Below are 14,974 nucleotides of genomic sequence, written 5' to 3'. Positions count from 1 at the left end.
GGGAAAAGGCCTTTTCTTTCCACTGTGAATCATTTGAGAGAGAGAGAGAGAGAGAAAAAAATGAAAAAAGAGTGGAGAGGGAAAAAAAGAGACCAGGCTGCTGCATTGATTCAGCCCTCTGCAATCTGGCCTGCCTCTCTTTCTGTCCCTCTCTCTTTTCACTCTCTGTACCTTAGTGTCTATTTAAGTTTTTTTTTTGTGTGTGTGTGTGGAGTTTTTCTGATTCCAGATGAACAGCAGTGTTCTGGAGGGACTCAGGGGTTTATGGAGAGTTCACAAGTCCTGTGAGAAGACTGGGTGAGGGGGTTGCTTTGTGGGTAGGAGTGCATATTCTTCCGGTTCAGTTATAAACTAAGTGCAGCAAAAAGGGGAGGTCCATTAAATACTTGGAAAGCATTTAAAGTATTTTTAAGTATTTACCATACACACACAAACCGGGTTTATCAAGGCCAGTGTCGAGACACTACAAAGCATTTGCCCTTTGTATTGCTGAAAGCTAAAAAGTAAAGAACAAAAGATAAAAGTAGCCAATGAATCTTCTGAGTGATCTGCGGAGTGATAAATGGTACTGTACCACAGAAAAAGAATGACTGGAAGCCGGCGTAATAGATCAACTCGTTGGCATCCCAAAAATGTAATAATTTTGTGGAATAAACGTGAGATTGATTCATTTGGTTTGAAGGTCACTGAGTTTAAATTTGTTCTTAGACATATTTCACGTGTGATGACACTTATTCCAAGAACTACATGCAGACCAAGGCAAATGCTAGAAATGTTGAAACAGCATGACCTAATCTCATCTTCAAGGTTTCATGTACATATTTTAGTGTGGAGGGGTGGGGGTGGTAGGAATTAAATAAGGCCAGATACTCTAACTAAAAACACCTACTCAGCCTCTTTCATGTTTTTTTTTTCAATACCTTTTGAACTATCTACAGACTATTCTAGAAACATCGTCACACACCCAGCAGCTGCCGAGAGACAGAAATATTCCAGAATACCTGTTTCGTAAGGACTGTATCGGTCCTTCCCATACGGAAAAGAAATAGTAAAAACTTATATGTGATTACTCATGAAAGTGGCCACTTCCATGAGTAAATCATATAAGGATTACATGATTTACTCATGAAAGTGGCCACTTTCGCATTACTTTCATACGTTGTTTTAGGAAGTATCCAAAACATACAAGTTTCATTATATAATTTTTCAAGGGATCTTATATCTGTTTTCACACATATGCTTTTCATACAAGTTTCACACAAGACAGATAAGATAAGATAACCTTTATTAGTCCCACACGTGGGAAATTTGTTTTGTCACAGCAGGAAGTGGACAGTGCAAAAGTTATGACGCAAAAATTAGAATACAATAAGAATAAATACAGTACACAGCTGTACAGAATAGAATAAAATAATATACTATATACAGTAGAATAAAATAGAATAAAAATATACAATAAGATAAAAATAGAATACGAATGCTATATACAACTGAGTAAAAATACAACGACAGATACAAACTTTATAAGATTTATGTATATCTTTTCCATATGGGTTACGAAACATTCTATTCATTCTATTCATTAATGAATAGTCTAGTCTGCTCAAGGAGTAGTCAAGGAACCATTTTTTCCTTGTGTTTTAATATCTTGTTTGTGTGACTACAGCAGAGGGGTTTGACTTGCTCAGTAAGCAAGCCTTGGCCGGGTGTCTTTAACCCTTAATTGGACTTTGCAGCATTAGCCCTGAGGCTGTAACTTCGTGGACAGAAAAAAAAAGCTGAAGTCTTGAATAAATATGTTGAGTCAGCAATTTATTATTGTTGTTATTATTATTATTATTATTATTATTATTATTATTATTGGTTAGTACATAGTCTATATAGAAAGTGGTCTTCTCAAAATGTTGAGTGCAAATTATATAATTTCAATATGAGGTATGCTTGATTTTGTACACTCCGAGTCATTTCCAATCAAGTCTATTTATGTAAAAAATAAAACTTTTTTTGATAATGCATTATTTATTTATTGTCTGTCTATAGAATGCTAGCAGGATTAGCCTTAGCACTGAAAGCTGGACAGACACTGTTGCCCCTTTTTTTTTTTTTTAAACTTTCACATTATGTTAACTGACATTAGAGGTCGATATTTCATTTTAATCACCAATCCTGTTTGATGAAACACATGAGCCACCATTGAGAGCTAATACTAAATGTAAATGCCTCCATACCTTGGTCACAATTCCAGTAAATCTTTTACAAACAAGCAGGCTATGCCCTCAGTGGTAAAGAGAGAGAGAGGAAGACTTACATTGTGCAGGTTTTTATAGCTGACGTGGTATAAGGAAGAAATAAAGGAACGCGGAGCACTTCAGGACACGCTATCATTGTAGTAGCATGCTGTAATGTAGATATAGGAAAACTGTTAAACTAACAGTAACTTGGTGGCAGCCCTGTTTTATTGTTAATGTACATGCAACTCTTTTACAGTGCAGAATAGGGCTGCCACAAACGATTATTTTGATAGTCGACTAGTCACCGATTATTTTTGCGATTAGTCGACTAATCACATCATCATCCATTGGACATACAGCGTACAGCTTATTGCACCAGCAGCATCTGCTCTTATATAACTATCATTAGCTTACAGCTTTAAGTGTTTAAGTTAAGTGCTAATTAAAAATAAAGACAAGATGATAGTTTATTAAAGTTTAATGAAGTTTGCAGATTGTTTCGGTGAAGTTTAATAAACTCCTTGCTATCTAAAATATAACAGGACACCGGAGTAAATTCTCGAGCATCTCACACTTCTGATAATCAGCTGTCTGCTTGACGTTTATTCAGCTGTGTAAAAACTATAACTTTAATCTCAGCCAAACCGATTTACTCAGGAACAAATAAAATACTAAAAAAAAGCCAAACAATAACATTTTAAGCTAAGTGACGGCAGTGGGTTTGAAAACGATTTGCCGGGAGTCCGGTGTTCTCACGGCTCTAGTTAGCCTAGCCCCCGGCTAGCTAACGAGCTAGTGGGTAACAGACGTCTCCGAAAACGTCGGAGCGCTTTTGAAAATATGTGGTGTCTTGATAAACTGAGCAGATATTTGAGGTTTACACAGCTACATTCTCGCCTGAAAATATGTTAAACGTTTATTTTGTGACCCGGAAAGAATAATAAGAGTAATATAAAAACTAACTAGCTGCCGCCATTGTTGACAACAGAGCTGGGCTGCGCTATGAATTCTGGGACGGAGCTACTTCTTCTTCTTCGGGGTTTAACGGCAGCTGGCGTCCTTGTACATGCAGTGCTGCCATCTTCTGTTTCAGTCCGTTATTACACTCTTAAATCCTGCTACTTATTCCTGCGTCTTTTGTGATCTTACAAAGCTTCAAACGACGCGTCGACTATTAAATCAGTCGTCGACGATTTTGATAGTCGACGTAATCGTGACTAGTCGACTAATCGTGGCAGCCCTAGTGCAGAAACAGTAAACGTAACAAGGCTTCTTGCCAGACTTAATTTCCACAAGTATCCAAGTGTCTGCTTGAGTCCCACTGTAAACTTCATAATCAGACTGAGCGTGAGGCTCCAGTTACACTTTAAAGAAGTTTAACAGGAATGACTCCTTGTTTGTGGTGCGTTCAGTGTCCCTAACCCAACAGCAGGCATCAGGTGATGCTGAGGTCAGGGGAAAAGACTGAATGAGGGTGGGGTTGTGGGATAGATCACTTCTAAGCTGCAGCAGTGTCTGGCGATGCAAGAAAAGGAGACCCTTAGCTCTGATGTGCTTGTGCTCTAGATGCTAAAGAGTGTCCTCCTCCTATAGCAAGGTGTTGTGCATATTGCACCTTTTTAAATAAAATTATATTTAAGTTTGCTCTGTAAAGTTGCATTAAAGTGCAATAACAATTACATTAAAATTGTGGCTAATATTTGATACTACTTACATATTACATATTTATATCTATCTATCTATCTATCTATCTATCTATCTATCTATCTATCTATCTATCTATCTATCTATCTATCTATCTATCTATCTATCTATCTATCTATCTATCTATCTATCTATCTATCTATCTATCTATCTCAAATTATTTTAGTTTGCTTTTGAATTCTTGATAGACAAATATGACGCCCCATAATGGGTAAAAGTTATAGTTTTTATGCTGATTTGAACAACTCAATCTGTACTTCATGAGGTATATCAATGTCCTTTTTTGTATATGAAAATATATGTTAACAGATATATTTAATATTTATTCTTTATGATTGCAGTTAAACACGATTATTTCATGAAAACGAAAACTTATGGTTGAAACAAAGTGTAAATATTATTGTTCTGGTCTTCTGCCATACAGCGACGATATGTAGCAGCAGAAATGTTCCAGTATCGATGTGTCATTCCCAGCTTCTGCTGGCACACTGTGAGAGAACAGCACGCAACAAAACGGTGCACCACAAATCCTAATCAATCACAGATCTCGATCATTTTTTCACAGTGCAGGTTGAAGCAACAGAGTGGCGATCATCCCCAATGCTAATTTGTAAACTGACCCTTTTCTCTCTCTCTCTCTCTCTTTTTAAGGTGCAGGGCAGCACATCGAGGAGAACGAGAACCCACAGGGCCTCAGACATTGTAAAGCAGGTGAGCATACATTTGTTTGAAGGGCACAGAGATCCATGCTAATTTATTCAACACTCTTATGCCTGCTGAAAGGGTAGCATATATATTTTTTGTATTATAATAAATGAAAATCAAAAACATCAATTCAAACCTATATAACTTTTCTGTCTTTGTCCATCATCTCTTTATAATTTTTTAATTATAAAAGGGACGAAAGTTTGAAGGCTGAAATGGGAACTGAAATTTAGTCACTGTGAAATCTGTACTTCGTAATGTCATTGAGGGTTTTCAAGTAGAGTTTGCTCAAGATGTATGCACACTCGAGGCATCTTTCCTCAACTTTTGTGAAAGTCAAAGTGGCAGAGTGACATAAAATGGGATGATTAAGAGTCAAACTGCATAATCAGATTTGAGTGATGAGTCACAGTTTGTCCAACAGGACTGCCGAACTTGGAGATTCCCACTGAAAGCCACATGGGCCTGCCTATAGGGGTGGTTATGTGTGATAACTAATCATTTTGGTTCTGTTCTGTGAAGTATTTGATTCCTTGTAAATCAGAACAAATGACGTTGTCATGCATTTGTTGCAAAACTGAGTTTTCCATGATCTGTGCAAGGAAGGAGAGGTTTTTTAGTTAATAAGGGCACCTATGGTTATCCTTGGGCATAAAGTGCTGAAATAGAAATTAGAAGGAGACGATTCAAGACTTCTTTTGTGCCAAATGAATGTGGGTAAACTTTGAAGGCACCTGAATGAATAACATTCTTGACGAAAACACAAGGGATTACTGGAATTATGTTTGTTTTGACTTGCATAGAATACCACATGGGTGGAGTTGGCTGATTCATTGCCATGAGATCAATATCAAGCTCACAAAAGTTCACTGAGTTTACTCGGACCACTGGTAATGTGATGTTCCTCTTAATCTTGTTTTGTGCTTCTTTTTAAGTAAGAAAAAAACGTCCTCCAAACACTACTGTGTATTTCTCATGCAGTACTCGGCATAGATGCCACAGTACTTACTGACTGTATTGAACAAAGTATCGAACCCTAAAGTGCTCTTGTTTTCCAGCCCCATGGTTAGATTAACTGCAAAATATTTGCATGTTTCACACATCGGTTTTCCAGCACTTTCTCATAATTCAACATGACATGTTTAGTATGTTTGGAAGCATCTGGAGCTTCACTAGAACATGAAATAAAGTTCTGTGCTTTTGAACAGTGCTTGGCTGCAGGATATGCTTTTGACTGGAGTCGGCCAAAAGAGTTCATTATAATTTTCGTTTAGTTGTGAAAGCTCAGTTTGCTTCTGCGTGTGACCTGTGTCCTTTTTCTGTGATGAGTGGAACTAATCCACTTAAGTTTAAAGTTAAAATCTTGTGTAAAAAATTAAAATGAATTGGAAGCAAAGTATTCCAAAAATTAAGAACTTAATGAACTCAATAGGAAGTAGTCCTCTACAGTATAATAATAACTTTATAATGTAGACTATTGATTAAAGCAGTGGTTTAATGTTGGAGCTGCTCCAGGTGTCCGGCGATGGAAATTAAAAGTGTATCCATGTGTCTTATGTAAGCTTCGTGTTTTGTGTAAAAATCTGGTACAAAGACATGTAGAGAGAAATGTTAATGTTAAAAAAAGACAAGTAGAAAGTATAAAAACATGTTTTGGGAGGAGTCAAAGAATAAAAAGTAGTAAGTACAATTTATATGAATATTTAAATAGAAAATCACTAATTATTTAACCTACTGCAGTCATTGTGTTGTGTTATGTAGCGAGCTTTTCAGGCCTGCAAAACAAACTTTAACAGAGCAATAAAAAGTACTTGTAAATGGGGTTAGACGTCTGATCTGTCTCCTCGGTTTCTCCTCTCTCTAAATTTCCTCTGCTCTTTTTCTGTAGAGTTTTAGCTCATGTGTGACCTCTGCAGATGTCACTCCTTATACAGCATGGGCAGCACATCTCAGCTTCATGTTTACACATTGAAATAAATCCCAAGTTTTAACGCTTGTTTCCAAGCATATATATATATATATATATATATGAAAGAGAGAGAGTGAGTTCTGTAGCTGTAAATTCTTTAAATAAAACAACATCTGTACATCAAATTAACCATCAAAATTGAACTTCTACATGTTCACAGAGTATTGGATCTAGGTCGCTACACTGAATTGCAGTAGTTGGTCTACATCCCACTACATCCCTTCTTTGGTATAAAACCCTTCATTTGATAAATCCAGTTTAGTGGAGGTCCAGTAGGCAGCTTCTCTCAGGTCAGGTGTTGTCCATATGTGCGCGTGAGAGTCATCCTCAGGCTCCCACTAATCTCCTGCTTGAAGAAAGGGGATGGAGCAAAAGAGCTCTACTTTATTTCCACCCTAGCATGTTGTATTCTGTTAAAAGGCTAATACTCCAATATCACAATGAGGTATTTTGTTGCTGTGTGTTACGCATAAAACAATTTTAATTTAATTGTTTTTAATAGTTGCTTCTTAAAACATTATAGTGAAGCTGAGCTTCTAATTTGTTTTTTGTTTTTTTTAAGCATTCTTACACACTGTGCACAAGAAATAAACACAATAGATGTGTACAGACCGGGGGGAATCGCAGAGACATGGTCTTTTTTAAAAATCATTTTTTAATCCTAGGCTTCCCCGCAGTGTTTTGGCTGCATTCCTTTTTAGCATTTTAACGTTGTTTACATACTGTAGATTTTTGTTTTCATAACCCAGTTGTGGACTGACTCATACAAATATTGTATCTCAGTTTGAATACCTCAGCTCATGCTCTTATTATGAAAAACCTCAATTGGATTGTCTGGCTCTTTTCCATTTCTGAGGCTGTAAATATCTTACTCATACTTTCATTTTTGACATGAACTGTGATAGACTTGATTGTAGTCATTATTGCTGTTACTGATAGAGTTATTTTTTTTCTGTTTATTCATATAATTTATCTGTTATTTAGCCTTTGAGTTGTATTGCTCTGCCGCTTTCTTCCAGTCTCTATTCATTTCTTTACAACTTCATTTCCTGTTCTGTGCTGGCTGGACAGACTTAAAAAGTGATTAGTCATTGGGGCACAGTCAGTATCTTTGCGAAAGCTAGAGTGTATTAACCAGTGTGTCATTATCAAGGATGAGTGGTGTCATACTTGATAACAGGAGCAGTTCACGTCCGCTAGCATCCAGTTACAAAGTATTACAGACAAGGTAATTACAGGGTAAAGTTCAGTGCAGTGTAACAGTGTGATTTAGTAAGCACAGAATTACAGGAGAGGTGTAAGGTAATTTTATCTTGTGAGTGTGTGTGTGTGTGTGTCTGTGTTCATGAAGGAGAAGTAATCAGAGTGGATGACTGCTCTCTACCAGACAACTGGAATGAACTGTGCAATGGCAAAATGAATCTCTGTCTGTCTCTCTCTCTCTCAGACTGGGGGCTGCCCAGCCTCCACAGAGTGCTCGGCCACTGCTTCATTGTGGCCCGGGGCCTCATTTGAATGAGCCTTTAGTATGTTGTGTGAACAAGTCAGCGCCATTTGCATTTGTTCCAGTCACAAAGGTTTAACAGGTCAATAGGGACTCCCTGGCAGAAAACTAACACGCTAGGGTAACGTTTTTTTTTCCTCCCACCCTCACATCTCCTCCATCACTGAGGTTGTCAGGCACCTAGTCATCTTGTTCTGAAACATGTAACTGAAACATGTGGTGGCTATACATTTGAAAGTCTGTGTGTGTCTGCTCGTGTATTTGTATATGTATTTTAAGACGTGACTGCTGAATGGAGGGCGCAGGGTCGGAAAATAGAAGCTAATACTCTGACAAAAGTTTAATTAACATACAACTTATAGAGGCAACTTGTTTGAGGAGGGCTGTTTTGTTTCTGTGTGTGTGTAAGTGTGACAGACACCAGCACATTTCTGTCTGAAGCCCTGCAGTTTTATTTCCCGGTCCTGGAGTATTTAGACTCTAAAATTTTAACATGGTGTGGAACAATATGTGGGAGCTAATTGCACCTCACTAGCTCATTATAAGTGTGATGGCAGCATAAGTGACCATTGTGTCACTTCTAAGGAGATAAAGTAACACCTTCTTTTAAAGGGGCTCTCAGTTTGGTACTTGTCTTCTCTGGGAACACAACACATTATAGAAAAAAGTGCTCCTGTATGTCCAAAACCAGAAATCTCTGTCATGTCGGTAGCATTCATAATGGAAAGTAATGGGGGCTAAGATGGAGTCATTTTCTGTGTTGAAAATGGTTGTACAGGAAAGCAGCTAGTAATTGTTCTTATAATACAAGTGATGCAAACGTTCAATGTCTTCTAGGGCTGCCACGATTAGTCGACTAGTCACGATTACGTCGACTATCAAAATCGTCGACGACTAATTTAATATTGGACGCATCGTTTGATGCTTTGTAAGATCCCAAAAGACGCAGGAATAAGTAGTAGGATTTAAGAGTGTAATAATGGACTGAAACAGAAGATGGCAGCACTGCATGTACAAGGCAGTGTTGCCAACTTAGCGACTTTGTCGCTGTATTTAGCTAGTTTTCAGACCCCTTAGCGACTTTTTTTCTAAAAAAAAAAACAACGTTAAAGCGCGTATCGCTTTTACTCTCAACAAGCAGCGGGTGCTGTAACGCAGTCAGTTCTTCTTTTACTCTTTTACTCTTATGCTGTTTTGTGGATCAAAAGGTTTAAAACTACTTATAAACACACACACACAAAGTAACTCCACCAGAGTGCCTATTTCGGGTCACTTGCCGGTCCAAGCCCGGGTAAAGGAGCAGGGTTGGAATTGTGACATTAAAAAAAACAATAATTGCTAAAAGAAATTTAATTTGTAGTTCTAAATAAACTCTAAATGCATTTAGGACGTTTTTTACTCACTTTATGTCTCTTCCACAATGTTATTTCTCTCTCCAACAACATAGGTTACAATTAGATTAGCATGACCAATTATGCAAATTAGGCAATGACATCATTTAGCGACTTCTAGCGACTTTTAGGACAACCAATAGCGATTTTCCTTACTGAGGAGTTGGCAACACTGGTACAAGGATGCCAGCTGCCGTTAAACCCCGAAGAAGAATAAGCAGTGTCCAGTATCGTAGCTGTGTCCAAATTCAGGAACTGCATCCTACTGTGCCCGCATTTGTAAGCCGATTGCGTTACAGCGACACGACAAAGACTGTCCAAATTCGAAGACTCCGACAAAAGCGGCCGACAAATGCGTCCTCCTTTTCCCCAGATTTGAAGGATGGGTCCGGGTGTGTACTTCGTGGCCCAACCTATACCAGAATTCATAGCGTGGCACTGCTCAGTTTCCAACAATGGTGGCAGCTAGTTAGTTTTAATATTACTCTTATTATTCTTTCTGGGTCACAAAATAAACATTTAACATGTTTTCAGGCGAGAATGTAGCTGTGTAAACCTCAAATATCTGCTCAGTTTATCAAGACACCACATATTTTCAAAAGCGCTCCGACTTTTTCGTAGACGTTTGTTACCCACTGCGGTCTTTCGCTACTCAGGTTAAACATGATATAAGTCACTTAGATAACTTCTTTTTTGTATTTTATTTGTTCCTGAGTAAATCGGTTTGGCTGAAATTAAAGTTATAGTTTTTACACAGCTGAATAAACGTCAAGCAGACAGCTGATTATCAGAAGTGTGAGATGCTCGAGAATGTCCTTTTATATTTTAGATAGCAAGGAGTTTATTAAACTCCACCGAAACAATCTGCAAATGTCATTAAAATTTAATAAACTCTCATCTTGTCTTTATTTTTAGTTCGCACATACCTTAAACACTTAAAGCTGTAAGCTAATGATAGTTATATAAGAGTAGATGCTGCTGGTGCAATAAGCTGTACGTTTCATGTCCAATGGATGCATGATCTGATTAGTGGACTAATCGCAAAAATAATCGGTGACTAGTCGACTATCAGAATAATCGTTTGTGGCAGCCCCAATGACTTCATATTAAAATATTTTCATTTATCTTAATATTTGCACAGAGGTTCTCGTATTGGCTCTTTTTTTTGTGCCAGTAATCCTATTTTAGGAGAAGATCTAGAGAGAACAGAGTATTTCTCATTAAAGATTAATTGTTATTTTTGGAAGGATAGCAGAAGTGACTTTTTATGGCTCTATTTTCTTCCCAGTGTAGCCTCTGTCGCTTGGGTCTTTGACAATCCAAAATCAACAGCACAGTGAAACAGTATTTTTTTTTATTGACTACAAGCTTACATGTACTAAAACGAAAAGCTTTAAAAAAAAAAAAGTTATTTTTGTACAAATAGTGGGCTGTGCGCTTGAAATAATAGACTAATGCTGGTCCACCGCAGAATTTCCATCCACTTTATGTGGGTTTTAAGTGCAGTCAAAGCAGCAGTGTGTCCCAGTCCTCAAAAATATTGTTATGCATTTAAAATGTCAAAAGCTTCATTCCTCGTACCAGCCAAGGGTCCTGCTTTAAGACAGCAGACAAGCCAGCAGCCTCCTGATAGCACGGCAGTCTCCTTATGCCGGTTTTATAGATCCTGAATTAGCTAAGCTTCAAGAATCTGGATGAGTTGAACATCATCATCGGAGATTGCATACAAGGCTCCGTGTGAATATCTGCAATTTTCTGTGATCACGTAGATTAGTCCCCACTGCTATGAAACTATAAGGACACCAGCTATGTCCTACACACAGACTCTACAACAATAAAAAAAATCATATAAGAACAAGGTGTCTGTGGTGTGTGCAGGGGAATGTAATCCCTGCCTTAGTCTCAAAGACGTGGCCAGAGGCACAGACGGTCGATGTCATCGTGATCTCAAAAACTTATTCTTTTTTCATGTGTAATTTATTCAATAATAAATTACAAATGTACAGAATTTCTCACAGATGTTGACTGGGATAAATAAGGTGGTGGCATTTTATTTCCACAGGGTCAAAGGTCAAGTTCACTATGATATAATGTTTATCTTTCTGCACATTAGTCAACATTATATGTAAGGGAGAGACAGGGGTTCAGATACTGAACTGGTTACTCTTTTTGAGTTCCCACATTCAAACAGTTTCGATTATATACAGTAGATCTTTATTGCTGTCGTTGAAGGTGTGTAAAGCATTTGTGTTTTAGAATTTATAACATTTTTCTTTTGCAGTAACAGCTCTATTATTATTATTTTTATTAGTAGTAGTAGTAGTTGTAGTGGTAAATATTAATAGTCAAAATTAAATTAAATCTTCTACCTGTGAGTGTGTATAGGCACGAGCCTAAAAACAACCTGACTGGTTGTTGGAGGCTTAAAACTGCAATGCTTTTATTTTTATTCATAAAAATATAATAACCTTCCAAATGGCAAATGCACAGAACTGGTATTTACAGCAGTTACACTGTCCTGAAATGTTTTTATTTAGTGTATGCATAATATATAATAAGTCTTAATGCTCCATTCAAGGTCAAGTGTGTGTGTGCATGTGTGTGTGTGTGTGGCATTTGGGTAAGAAGTTTATCTTGTAACTCTTACTTGAATGATATACTCTTAGATTCTTTTGCATCTGTGTGAGAATCCTGGTTTGTGTTTTCCCCAACAACGAAATAAAGAGCATTATTTTTCACTGAAAAGCATTAGCTTGACTTTGTGCAGCTTAAGAAAAAAAGCTGTTAGCTTAAAGTGGACTTTATGCTCGACAACTGATAGGATATGTAGCAATACCCTGCGCACAGGCTTTAAATAGTTTATACACCATTGTAAAGCAACACCATAAGGAACTTCCCGTTGTCACTTGGTGGACGTGATATAGAAGATAGTAAGATAAAAACTGTTTACACTTCATGCACAACAGTACTCGTGATTAAAAGTTTATTGGCTGTGTGTATGTTAGCATATTTCAAGTAGTCTTGGACAGCACTTTTCAGGGACACTTGACAGACAGCAGAGGAGGGAAAAGTCAAATATTTTGCGGCAGAGATAAGTGGGAGCCATGCTTACAGTGCTTCTGTCTTGCCTGCCTGGCTGTGCTCTGCTGTGCCGTGTTTCGTTGGAATTGTTTGTGTTGAGCCGTGTGACCCACTATTTGGACTTCTGTTCCATTATCTTTCAAAAACTCGCTGCACTTGGGTCTCACGCAAAGAAAAGCAAAGTGAGAGCCCAGCGTCAGGTGCTATAAGCTGCTAGCTAGGCCTGTAGCCAGGCCCAGAGAGCCAGACCTGGCAGCTCCGAGGCTGCGACGTGTGAAACGCTGCACACAGGCTGCACACAAAGGAGCTCACTCCATCTGTATGCACCCTACATAGGCAGGCTTTTGTTGCAGCCGACAGGCACATGACTGCTAGCATCTTAACCCCTGAGAGCCAGCGTCTCTTTTCCCCTTTTACTAGACTGCACACTGCAGTAGACACCACAATGAGTCAATACTTTTAGCAAAAAACAACACTGGATTTTAAGCAGGAGTCAGCTTGATAGTTATTATGTGGTTGCTGTTTCTGGCCAGAGATTGAATTTAAAAAGAAAAAATACATATGTGTGAGTATAGGTTTAGGGTTAATATTGGTGGACAGATAGTTGAAATGCTCTGATCATTCTCTTAATGTTCGGGCACAACTTTGCCAAAGTGAACTGAATGCTATACATTTTTTCAGGAAAATCATTTAATGTTGAGGTCAGCCATGAATAAAAGACCACAAAACAAAACAAGAAAAAGTGTTTTGACATGAAATACATGTAAAAATATGCAGATTAACATATTCTGTGCTTGTGCATAGCTTAAAAAATACAATACAAATCAGAGCACTTTTAACATTGATATGTCATTTTTTTCTGTTTATCTGTAGTTTTTTTTTGTAAGGTTTCATAGAGAATTCAGGAATGAGACTGACATCCCCAAATGGGAGGGGTGTCTGTAAAATCACTACCATCAACATTTAACAGCTGCAATAGTTCAGAGAAACTTCAGCCTATTAGCACTCTTAATTTTTCACGTTTAGTGTGATATAAGGTTGTCCTGATGTGATCATTAAGTTTCTCACACACACACACATTCACACACTCTTTCTCTTTATAAGCATTGAAAATGTCAGTGAACCAGCAAAAACAAAAAAATATATTTTTAATTCATAAACGTGTGAAATCCCTGCTCAGATACTGCTTACTGTTGGTTTCATGTGTGCCTTGTGTTACCTTCTGTAACCCAGACAAATCCAGACGTGTGTGTGTATGTTCATGTGTGTGTGAAGCTGAGAGGATGTGCATGTAAACTCGTTCCCGATATGAAATCAACCAAAACACTGCGTTTGGAGCATTTTTGAACCCTTAGTCAGCTGAATTGGATACGGGCGACTAAAAGGAGGGTGCTGTCAGTTCAGTCAGACAAGTGTCTGATTTTTAGAGATGAGAAATGAAACACGGAGCAGGAGGCTAATGGAATTGCTCAGTTCAAATAAAACACAGCTTCCCACCGCCACCATCTTGCTTGTATGAAACACGGGTCCCGATGGGGGTTGTGGTGCGAAGGGTTCCTGTTTGGACCGAGCTAGGTCACGCAGGCCCATCCAGGCTGCAGTGCAGCCCTGTGACGTGGCAGGTCCGAATGCTTTAAAAGGTGGTACCACTCCCAGAGAACACCAGGGAGCTGCATGTGAGCTGATGATAAGAGCTGCAAAATTGATCATTTATTAATGTGGGATGGACCCGAAATGTGAGCAGTAAGGAATCAGGAGAGGCGTGTGTAGGTGTGTGTGTGTGTGTGTGTGTGTGTGGGTGGGATGTGTGTGTTTTTCTGTGAGGAGATGAGATGAGCGGTAAGTTTTAAATGTGAAGAATGCATCTTAAAATATGCTTTATTTATTTAATATTTGTGCCTTTCTGCAGTTTCGTGATTTGCTGTCATTCTTACATTTTTAGTAATGACTTAGAGCCACGTGTGATCTAAAAAGACAATTGTTCGAGCCGAAAATGTCATAACCTTGAGAGCACTCGACTTTGCATTCAGAACAGTTTTTTCCCCTTGACAGCTAGCACTACAAAATGTTTGAATAACTCACTGAGAAAAGCTATTTAATGCAAGTTAAAATAAGTACACACTACCAAGGGCATGCTTGAACTTATTTCAACTTAGTTTTGTTGTAAATGTCATTTTGCCATGCTCTGCACAGTAGAAAAAAGCTTTAATTTTTTTTAACCAAAAATCACTTTGACATTTCTATTTTCCCTGAAAAAACATCATTAATTAGATTTTTTTAAAACCCTCTCAAGATGGGCAGTGTTAGCTAAATTAGAAACCAAAGTTTTCCAATAAACCAGACAGTTGCAGAATGACCTAGAGAGGAGAGTCTCATGGTTAACTGAAAG

The 14,974-nt window shown here is 38.0% G+C and overlaps 1 long non-coding RNA gene across 3 annotated transcripts in view; it reads left to right on the top strand.

Annotated features, from left to right (window-relative positions):
• Positions 1–14,974, top strand: part of LOC113008850 (uncharacterized) — a 33,476-nt gene that overhangs the window by 4,069 nt on the left and 14,433 nt on the right. For 2 of the 3 annotated variants that reach the window (XR_013902561.1, XR_003270074.2), the window contains exon 2: positions 4,587–4,646. This is a non-coding gene — a long non-coding RNA (uncharacterized LOC113008850). Of the gene's footprint in view, positions 1–4,586; positions 4,647–14,322; positions 14,425–14,974 lie in introns of those variants that run through there. The other variant, XR_013902563.1, reaches the window with a different exon arrangement.

Source organism: Astatotilapia calliptera, chromosome 17 (assembly GCF_964374335.1).
Source record: "Astatotilapia calliptera chromosome 17, fAstCal68.1, whole genome shotgun sequence".
In the NCBI taxonomy this organism is placed as follows: domain Eukaryota; kingdom Metazoa; phylum Chordata; class Actinopteri; order Cichliformes; family Cichlidae; genus Astatotilapia; species Astatotilapia calliptera.
This window is presented reverse-complemented; position numbering and strand designations above follow the sequence as displayed.